Source organism: Phytophthora cinnamomi (genome assembly GCF_018691715.1).
Source record: "Phytophthora cinnamomi strain GKB4 chromosome Unknown Contig19, whole genome shotgun sequence".
Lineage (NCBI taxonomy): Eukaryota > Oomycota > Peronosporomycetes > Peronosporales > Peronosporaceae > Phytophthora > Phytophthora cinnamomi.
The window spans coordinates 1,416,969-1,428,250 of NW_027150952.1; positions in this window are offsets into that span (position 1 = coordinate 1,416,969).

Sequence of the window (11,282 nt, forward strand, 5' to 3'; positions counted from 1 at the left end):
TTGCACACTTTATACTCATTATTGGAGGGAAGGCAGTTGCGCCGCAGATGGTGGACTTGCGCATCGTGCTGCAGCAACTGCTGGGCCTCGCGCATGAGAAGTGCGTGACCTGCCAGCGTCGGTGTGAGTCTGTGTGAGATGCTGGAACACGACGGCCGCGCGCGTCTCGTGCAGACACCAACGACCACGGGCCTGCAGCCAGCCTTCGGCGCCGCGGCCACCGACACGGACAGCTGGGCCACGACGGACAACAACCTGCTATATAACACGATCGGTACGCAGCCGATGAAGGCCGACGGTGCGCAGTGTGAGGCGTTAAAAGCGCAAGCAAAGATATCATCATTAGCAAGTTAAATCCTTATGAATTAGTTTTACACAACGTTTTTTTTTGCGGTCGGCATTTTCAGCCATGAAAACTATATCACGCACTAGGCTAGGATCCATTTGACAGCGCTTCGCTGTCACTGTGTTGCCTGCCGTGGAAAACGCCCGTTCTGATGGCACTGATGTAGCGACGCATCCTAACCACTTTCGTGCCAATAGCTTAAGAGAAGGGTATTGTTGACCGTTCACAGACCACCATACAAGGGGATCCTGCTTACGGGGGACAATCTTCGCAGCATCGAGATAAGAAACAAATTCCTGAGCGCACGTGAGCCGAATATTTTGAAGCAACAGACCATCACCAGAAGGCAAATTTTCTTCTTCGTCATCAGAGCCCAACACGTCGTCCCAAACACCAGTTGTATCATCACTTGGAGATCGCTGCAAAGAGCTTCTGCGTGAATGCTGGGCCGGTGTACGTGGTTGTTCTGCAAAATCAAAGGTTGCTAATGCAGCTGCGTCAACTAATGCGTTTTTTGCTGCCTCAACTTCATCAGGTCGTACCAAATTCATTTTGTAGAAACGCGGATCCAGAAACGTGATCCAAACCAGCTCAAACTTCAGTCCTTGAAAGCGCTCTATGAAAAGCGAAAGAATGGCTTTACGAACCACGTGCATTTTTGAAAGCGTATCGGCTTGAAAGTCATGGCGGCCCACAAGTCGCGCCTGCTTATCAAAGATAGTTGAGCTACTAAGCACTTTTTTGATCCTGCGGAGCATCGGGAATGCCAATGCTAATGTAGGATAGTAATTACCTCCAAGAACCTTCGTAACAGCAGCGATAGGGTCCAGCAGCGCTACCATACACTTAATCATAAACCAATCCCTAGGCACTGGGTACTTGTCTTGACTGAGATCCCTAAATTCCGCCTTCCCCTCTGGCTTCTCAAGATAAGTAAAAAAGGTATCTAGAGGTGCTTCGAGCTCAATAAGTCGCTCCAGCATATCACGACACGAATTCCATCTTGTCGGACAATCTGTGATTAAATGCAGCGGTGGTCTTTTCCATTCCTCGCTCTGTATAGCGTCCAAGCGATTTGTCGCTTTTGGCGACTTGCGAAAATACGTTGCGAGGGTGCGAAATCGCTGGACAACGTCACGAATGTCGGCTAACGCACGTTTTGCAGCTGTGTCGTTCTTTAGTGACTTACGTAGATTTGTTTCGATCTCACTCAGCACCTCTTGTTGCTTCTCCTCGGAGGCAGCAACAATTTCATCTTCTTGTAGAGTTCCGCCATGAACAGGTACATCGATGGCAGCTGTCGTAATGGAAGTAGCCACCATAGTTTCACCAATAGATCCTTTCTGTCGCGCCAAGGCGCTACCCAAAACTAGATGCAGCGAGTGGGCGATGCATGAGATGTTATTTACACCTAATATATCGCTAGCGAGAACGGCATTTGAAGCGCCGTCGCGAACCAATAATGTGCACATCGCCAAGTTAAGCTCCCACCGTTCCAGCATTTTCTCCAACCCGGTCGCCACAGCAACACCAGTATGCATACCGGGAAATACCTTAACTTCAAGCGTCCAACAACACATTGTGAAGTCTTCTTCGAGGTAATGCAGGGTTAGCGCCATATAACTTTGGGCCCGGCGACTTGTCCAAATGTCCGTTGTAATGCAAAAGTACTGACAACTCGTGTGGATACGAGCTTTTAATGAAGCTCTCAACTCAGCCGCAACTCGCTCAATATCAGCTCGTAACTGTGTAGCACCCGGTACATCTAAAACTACACCACCCAGTTCCTGCGTAATAAAAACAATAAATTCCAGGAGACCGGGATCCTCAATGATGGCTAGCGGCCGCATGCTTTGTGCCACCCACTTAGCAAGTAGTCCGTTGGCATAGCTCTGTTGAGCCTTTGTCACCGCCGTAAGCTGTCGCTTGGTCGATTCTGGAACTAAATCAAATGCATTCTGCAGCTGCCGTTTCGCCGTACGAGCCCTGGTCTCTTGGCGATCTTGTTCAGCTCTTAGAAGCACATCCATATGATACTTCTGCATATGCAGCTTAACTGAATTGGTCGAGCCATGCGAATACTTCACGAGAGAGTGGCATTTTGTGCAGTATGCTGAAGATGCCATTTTAGAGTTGAGCTTATCGATCGGTAGCGATGCCCACTGGTCACCGGGGACAAGGCGGATAAACTCCCACCTTTCGGGGTACTTTGGGCGCCACATTTTGAACAGGTTGCTCGGTTCAGGCGCTCTGGGCAGGGGAGGCTCAGCACGAACTTGTGAGGGGCTTGGCGCACTCAATCTTGGCGACCGTCTGACGGCGATAGGTGGGCGAGAAGACCTCGCGGACGACTGGCTTCTGGGAGTTGGCGCTCGGTTTCGAGCTCGAGAAGGAATCGGCGAAGTGAACGATAGTGTCGACGCAGAACGAATAGCCACAGGTATGACAGGAGAACTGTGAGGGCCTTCGTTCATGGTATTCGCAGCTGGAGCTTCTATTGCGTTCCGCAGGTAGATGACGGAGTTTGTCAGATTTTCTAGGCTAGGCAATGTGAGGCTGACAGCGCTTTACCAACCTCTCAACCTCAACCGACAACGTTTCGGTTAAGTCCGTTGACCGAACGTTGAGCCAATCAACGTTGAGAGGCCTAGCTGTCAGAGCCCCGCTAATATGCATGTCTCTGATTGGTAGAAAGATGCTGCTTTCTACCAATAGGATCTTTGGGTATGTGTGGACCACTCACTGTGGTGGTCCACTTCAATGTATCCATTGGTGTGTCTTACACCAAGACGAGGAAGTATCTAAAACTTTTAACAGATAACCTATCTGTTAAATTCACAAGTGGCTTGTAGCCACTTGTGCGTGTAACCCCGTTACACCATCCCCCCTTAAGGTTAGACGCGCGGGGTCCCCGCACGTCAATCTTTTGGAATTGACCGTTCGTCAATTCTTCGCGTTTGGAGAAGAAACCCGCGCTCATTCAACGATGAGCGCGCCTCAGAAGAAGCCCGCAAAGTCGGTGGGGAGTCATCTCTCCATCGACGACTACTTCGAACGCCAGAAGGCGAAGTACGGCGACGTCGTCGACTTCGACGACGACGATGAAGACATGGAGGGCGAGGAGGACTCGCCCTCAAAGCGTAAAGACTCAGTGTCGAGCGAATCGTTCGACCCTCACGCCAAGAACGTTCGCCCGCGTGAAGGGGACGAATCGGACGCTTCGAGTTCGAAGCGTTCGCGTACTGAGAGCGATACCCCACTCGCTTCCGCTGGGGCTCTCAGTACTCCGCGCGCTGCTGCTGCAGCGCGTGATGTCAAAGCTCAAAGCTCTCCGCGCGCTGCAGGCGCAGCGCGCGATCCATGGATGCCGTCCGCGTCCGAGATCGCGGACCGGTATGGGAACTCGGTACCTCCGAATGAGGTGCCGCTGTACGTATGCAGCGCCATCAAAGATGACGCTGTGGCTGCCGAGCTGCACTTTGATGCGGAAACGCATCAAAGGCGCGATTACTACATCGGACTCTTTCATGAGCTCCGATGGTTTCAAAGCAAGAAGACCTCTTCTCGCAGCAAAGTGCCCGAATGGCAGGCACTTTGTCAAAGCTGGAACGCCTTTGTTGAAAACTTCAACAAGAGGCCGAGTGCTTACCGTGATCGGATTAAGCAAGCGCGTGATCGCTTCGAGACGTACTCGAAGCGTGGAAAGCTGGAGCAACTTCATGTTGCTGCTGAGGAGGCGAATGTGCCGTGCGCTGTGCCCGAGGGCTTTCAGTGCACGAAGTGTTTTCCAGGCGCGGTCCGCTTGAGCGACCGCGACCTGAACGGGTACACGTCGTTCCGTGTGCCCGAGAGTCTCAAAGAGCTCCGTGCTAAGTTCTTAGCACGTGAGGGTTCGGGCGCTAGCGATGATCGCAGCGCTCGTGTTACTTCCGCTGCTCCAGCGCGTACTGCTCTTCGTACGCCCTCACCATTTCCGGAACGTCCTCCAGCAAGACGTTCCGCGGCTCCCATGTATCTCGATGGGGAGGAAATCCTCTCCAACGAATACGAAAACGAGCCCCTTGAGGGTTCGTTTTCGGGATACTATGGTCAACAAAAATCCGCTCAACAATCCAGCGGGTTGAGCCGCGGGCGTCACGGATCGGCGGTGGCGGGGGTGGGAACACGCCCCGGGTATGATCAGCCCCGGGCTGATCAGTATGCGCCTCTCCACGACCGGGTGACCGTCGTGGAGCGTCTGCAGGGCGCTGAGTTCGCCGCCCTGAAACAGGAGCTGGCGAACTAGAAGGCCCAAGTCGCGGCGGTCTCGCAGACCGCCTCGAATATCCAGGTCGAGCTGGGGACCCAGATGAAGGGGTTGCTCCAGCGCGTCCGCGCGCTGGAGGAGAGGTTGTTCGTCGCCGAGGCCAAGTCCTCCGCTTCTGCCTCGGCTCCTGCCGAGGCTTCGGGTCAGCCGAGCTAGATGGCTCGTGCTGCCGGTATGGCTTCAGCCGTCCGACGTAAAAGGTCGGATGGAGGCGCATGCTATACGGTATGTCTAGCGTGTATGCGTTGCCGTGCCGTGCCAACACAGTGAACGGCCCGATGAAGCGCGGAGCAAGCTTGCTTGCTCCGACATCCGAAACTGCATGTCTAGGCAGGTTTTGTGTAGCTAACAAAACTAACGAACCAACTTTAAATTCATTTGTGTTGCCTCTGCCCGCATTGTCTGCGTTCAGCTTCTGTTGATCAACAGAAGCTGCTATTGTGTCTTGGACAAACCGAATCACGGCTTGTCTTTTGGTGATGAAACTGATTGCATCCGAGCTGAAGTCATTCAGCTCGCTCTCCGCTAGAGGCCCGGCCTCTGCGTGGTTCTTTGCGGTGTCTGCGCCCTGCGCAGACCCGTGGTCGTTGGCCTTGTTGTTGGGGAGTCTGCCTGCGCAGACTCATGCGGTTTGTCCATTGTTGCAGCTGACACTGTGCAAGTGTCAGCGGTTTTCTGCGGCTGCTGTATTGCAGTCGTAGATCCTCCCCCACTTAAAGTGGGAGCCATCACTCCGAGTAAACTCGGTAGGCGTGGATGCCGCATGGCATTCACGTAGAACGGTGTATGCCCGGTCGAGGCATGCACTGAGTTGTTGATGTCAAACTCTGCCATCGATAAGCACTCGCTCCAGTATTGGAACGAGTGAGCGTATCTCTTCAACATATCGACGAGCACGCGATTCACGCGCTCGGTTTGACCGTCCGTCTGCGGATGGTCCGCAGTCGACATGGACAGCTGGCTCCCAAGAAGTGTAAACACTTCTTGCCACAGGTGCGCTGTGAAGCGCGGGTCTCTGTCCGACACGATGTCGGACGGCATGCCATGGTGTTTGAACACCATGTCGACGAGCAGACGGGCCGTCTGCTTCGCGGTCACCTCTGCTGGCACCGCAGCAAGATGTACCATCTTGCTGAAGCGGTCTACTAAGACCACAACACCGGTGTTCCCTCCGCTATCCGGGGGAAGACCAAAGATGAAGTCCAAAGACATGGACTTCCAACACTCCGACGGAGTCGGTAGTGATCGCAGTGGAGCCTGCGCGAATGGCGCAGGGTTTACGCGTTGGCATACCTCGCAAGCACGGATGTACTTGCGCACCCACTTATACTGGTGGTGCCAGTAGAAGTCGCGCGTGAGAAGGACGTAAGTCTTCTCACGTCCGAGATGTCCCGCAGTCGGGGCATCATGATACTCGTACATGATCCTGAGTCGCAGGTCATGGTCATTTGGCACGACAACGCGATCCGCGTTGTCGTCGACTGCGTTGTAAAGTAGCAGTCCGTCGTGCACACGAAAGCGGTGTGCACGCGCTCGAAGGTGCTTGGGCAGCTTCTGACGGGACTTGTCAGAAGGCGCTGTGCCATAGGCCAGCAAGAGTTTCGCGTCCGCGTCGTGGGCGTACGCGGCCTTCACATCATCCAACAGAGATGATGTGGGTTTGCTCGATCGCATGGCGCCAATGGCATTGACGTCAACCGCTTCTGCATAGTCCGGCCGGCGTGATAACGCGTCGGCCACCACGTTCAATCTTCCGGGTTTGTATTCGACCCGGAAGTTATACTCCGCAAAGAATGAGAGCCATCTCGCCATTCTTTGTGAAATGTGTGGCGACTTCACTGCGGTACGCAGTGAAGCATGGTTGGTGTAGACCACAAATGGTCTACTCCCAAGCAAGTACACTCGGAACTTTGCGAGTGCATATTTCATGGCAAGGAGTTCCTTGTCATGCACCGGATAGTTGCGCTCAGCTGGCTTCAGCTGACGCGATTGGTAGTAGACGACACGATCACGGCCCTCGTGATCGTGCTGCATCAACGCGCATCCGATTGCAAAGTCGGATGCGTCACACACTACGTGAAATGGGCGATCTTGGTCAGCCACTGCCAAGATCGGCGCCTCAGTCAAGCCCCGCTTGACTGCATCGAATGCCTTTTGGCAATCGGGTGTCCAATTCCACACAGCTTCTTTCTTAAGAAGTTGTGACAGCGGGCGGATCTTGCCCGCATAATCCTCCACGTACTTGCACAAGTACGTGGCCAAGCCAAGGAACTGCCTCAGTTCCTTGACACTTGAAGGCGTTGGCCATTCATTGATCACTCTGACCTTTTCCGGGTCAGGGCGAACACCATTCTTCCCTACGAGACACCCGAGGACGGGTATCTCGCTCGCCCCGAAGATGCACTTCTTCAGGTTCGCGTAGAGCTTATGCTTTCGCATAAGCTCAAGTAGCTTCCGGAGATGCACCCTGTGCATCTCAATGTCGGTCTTCTCGTCCACAGCCCGGCTGTGGATGAATACATCATCGAAGTAGCTCGGTGCGAAGTCGCGCACCGAGCGCAACAAGTGCGTTACGCACCTGTTGAAAGTCGCAGGGGCATTCTTAAGCCCCTGTGGCATTACTAGCCATTCCCAGAGCATGCCGCTTGGCGTGCTCACTGCCGTGAGAGGGATATCGCTCTCACGCATTAGGATTTGATAAAATCCATCTCGCAAGTCGAGAGCACTGTAAACGGTGCTCCCGGCCATCGAATCGATGATAACATCTTTTCGTGGTATCGGCGTCTGCGCCGGTACCGTCGCATCGTTCAGCTTGTTGTAGGCATGAACGATGCGCCATCCGCCCTGTGGCTTCTTGACACAGAACGTCGGAGCACTGTGCGGGGACTTTGATTCCCGCACTTGTCCTGCTTTACGACGACTTTCAAAGAAGTCGTCGATCGCTTTTACTTGTTCTCGCGGCAGTAGCCACTGCCGCGTGACACAGTACTTCGTGCCCGGCACGAGATCAATCTCGTGCTGAATGCCCTTATCCTGCGGAAGCTCCGCAGGAATGTCTTCCGGGAGTACGTCTTTGCACTCCCTCAACAATTCGTAATAGGGACTCGACTTCAGCGAGTCCCAACCTTGTTCCTCGAAGCGCTCTCGCTTCGTCTTCGCACTGAGAGTGTTTTCACTCTCAGTGGTACTTCCCATGAAGAGCTGCCTCAGCTCTTCGCTCTCGCTCGCCGTTCTTTCGCTGTCCGAAAGAACGCAGACTTGCTCGATGCGTCCATCGTGCAAGTCGCGCGTGAAGCGCTTCCAGCTCATGACTGGAAGCGAAGTCAACTCCGACGCCGTCGTCGGAGGATTAGCGAGTTCCATCCCACGATACTGGAATCCAGTATCGGTGCGCGGCAAGACGTTCAGCGTCTCAACGCCCGGCGTCACCGCCTCAGTCTGCCCAGCAGACTGCTCTTGTTGCGTCTCGGTCCCAGACCGAGACTTGCGCAGCGTTCTCCGCTTGCGCCGTCTTCTTGTTGTGCGGAGCCCGGCTCCACACAGTTGTTCTTCTGGTCCAGGCCCGGCCGTGGACAGTTGTTCGCCGGCGGACCCTGTCCGCGGGCGCGCGGTATCAAGCCCGGCTTGACCGCATTTTCCTTCGTGCAACCCGGCTGCACGGAAATGTGTCTCTTCGCCGGCAGACCCTGTCTGCGGCGCGCGATATCAAGCCCGGCTTGATCGCATGGCGCTTCGGCGTGCAGCCCGGCTGCACGACAGCATGCAAATTGCGTCAGTGCGGTACGTTTGCAACCGTCCGCACTGTTTGTAGCGTCAACTCCCGGAGTTGACACGCCTACGTCACCTCGACCCCATTCATTGGCGGAGCCCCTCATCACCGGGGGTGTGTCGACTCTGGGAGCTGACGCGTCGTTGTCGACCTGACATTTTCGGGTCAGGGACTGTCCCTTACACGCTTGAACGTGGGTATTGGTTCCTGGAACCAGTACATCTTTTTCTTCTGACGTCGGCAGCATTGCCGACGTTGGTCTCACGTGTGCGCGCCCTCGCGCACTTCTTGGGCACTCCGGGACAGCAGCATAAGGCGCTGTCTCGACTGGTGAGCCGCGCGCACCTGCTGGTGCGCGCTGCGGTAACAGGGCCATCGCTCTCTGTTCCGCTGTCGCGGCCGAAGCGCACGAGCGTGCGCTTCTTCCAGTCTATCACCGGATCATGCCGTGCAAGCCACGGTATCCCATTACCACGTCGAACTTATCGTCCAGGTCCAGGACGATAAAGTGTTCGACAAACACTCGTTGTTTGTACGAGAAGCGCACGTTCACGACGCGCTTCTCAGTCTTCACGATGGCACCTGTTGCCAGTCGTACCTCCAGAAGACTTCGGGGTGTATCTACCTCCTCGAAGTCAAGTCTCGACAGGCTTCGTAGTGGAACAAAGTTGTTCGACGCGCCTGAATCTACCAAAGCTCGAACAGAGTCACTCGCTCTCTTCGAGTAAACCTTCAAGATGACTAGGTTCGGCCTGTCATCTTGTTTCTTGCAGTGAGAGCTGGTCTCACTGGGGGCTGCAGTCCTCAGTGTCGCGTGCCCGATGTCGGCACGCGCGACTGCATTACCAGTAGGGTGCCCCGCGCCTACTGGATGTTCGCGTTTTTTTGTTGGTCCGCGGCGATGCCTAACATCGCCACGACGGCCACCTCCAGGGGGCATGGGAGCTGTGCACTCCCGTGCAAAGTGACCGATCCTTCCGCAACGGAAGCATCGCACGTTACCTCCCTGCTGCTGGTAACCAGCAGTTGTTGCGTTCGAGAGGTCCATTGGCTCCGGACCTCCCGGCCTCGCTACCGGGCGCGGTTGCGGCCTCGGCACGTTCACATGCAGTTTAGCCTGCCGCTGTCTAAATTCTTCTTGCATGGCAAGAGTAATCGCAGCTTCGAGAGTACTCGGGTACTCTCGGAAGAGATAGGTCTTCACGGGCCCATCTCTAAGTCCTTTCATGAACGTGACGACCTGGGTCGCCTCGTCAATCGGGTTAGTCACGATATTTGATACCAAGTATCGTGCGCGCTGCGCGTAAGCATGGACGTCATGCTTACCCTGCTGAAGGTCGAGGAACTCCGCCCTCGACCGGAACTCGTTTTGCGGGGGCTCAAACGCTTGTTTGAGCTCCTCTTTGAACACTTCGTACGTGCTGAAGCACGTAGGATCGGAGAGTCGGCGTCCATACGCCCAACTCCTTGCGCGTCCGCCAAGGCAGGACATGGCGAACGCGACCTTCGACAGCGGGTCGACGATGCGTCGAGCCGCTATGGCTGTGTCGAGCTCGACAAGCCATCGGAGGAGAGGCTCGCCCTCTCTTCCCACGTAATTGCTTACGCTCAACTTTAATGGTTGAGCACGCGGTGTCGTCCCTGACGACGCCGTCACTGAGGAAGCAGCGTCACGCTGCTCCTTCATGATGAACACCAGAGCAACACCATGTTGCTCCGTCGGCGATAGCGTACGCAGCATCGTGGCTATCGCCGCTTCTCCAATGACTGTGGACAGTCGTTGGAGGGCCTCCCACTCTGGGTCAGACAGGTGGGGGCAGTCTGCGCGTGCAACATGTGTTGCAGGCGTGTTGGAGCTCTCCATGGGCACCTCCGTGCTCATGTGGTTCTCGGCTCCGCGTTCGTACACCGCGTACGAACGTCAAGCAGTCGGTCGTTGGACGGACTACTAAGTGCTACCAGGTGTAGTGGGTCTAACTTGACTCACTACTTTCGATTACACGTTGCGCTACGTGTATGAGGAAGCGTAAGTACTTAGTAATTACTTAGGTTAATTATATTTGAGTACACAAATATAAGTTAACTTAGACAAGACTCCAAGTAGCTAGTTTAAGGTAAAATGAGAACTGTATTGCTTGTAAATTGATCTTCCTCTAAAATCTGCTAAAAACTGTCTATCATCTATGAAAGGGTTGGCAGCGGCTGGCTGTCAGAGCCCCGCTAATATGCATGTCTCTGATTGGTAGAAAGATGCTGCTTTCTACCAATAGGATCTTTGGGTATGTGTGAACCACTCACTGTGGAGGTCCACTTCAATGTATCCATTGGTGTGTCTTACACCAAGGTGAGGAAGTATCTAAAACTTTTAAAAGATATCCTATCTGTTAAATTCACAAGTGGCTTGCAGCCACTTGTACGTGTAACCCCGTTACACAAGACGCTAAGCGTCTTGACGGGTACCGATACTGGATTCCAGTATCGTGACATGGAACTCGCTAGTCCTCCGACGACGGCGTCGGAGTTGACTTCGCTTCCAGCCATGAGCTGGAAGCGCTTCACGCGCGACTTGCACGATGGACGCATCGAGCAAGTCTGCGTTCTTTCGGACAGCGAAAGAACGGCGAGCGAGAGCGAAGAGCTGAGGCAGCTCTTCATGGGAAGTACCACTGAGAGTGAAAACACTCTCAGTGCGAAGACGATTCGAGAGCGCTTCGAGGAACAAGGTTGGGACTCGCTGAAGTCGAGTCCCTATTACGAATTGTTGAGGGAGTGCAAAGACGTACTCCCGGAAGACATTCCTGCGGAGCTTCCGCAGGATAAGGGCATTCAGCACGAGATTGATCTCGTGCCGGACACGAAGT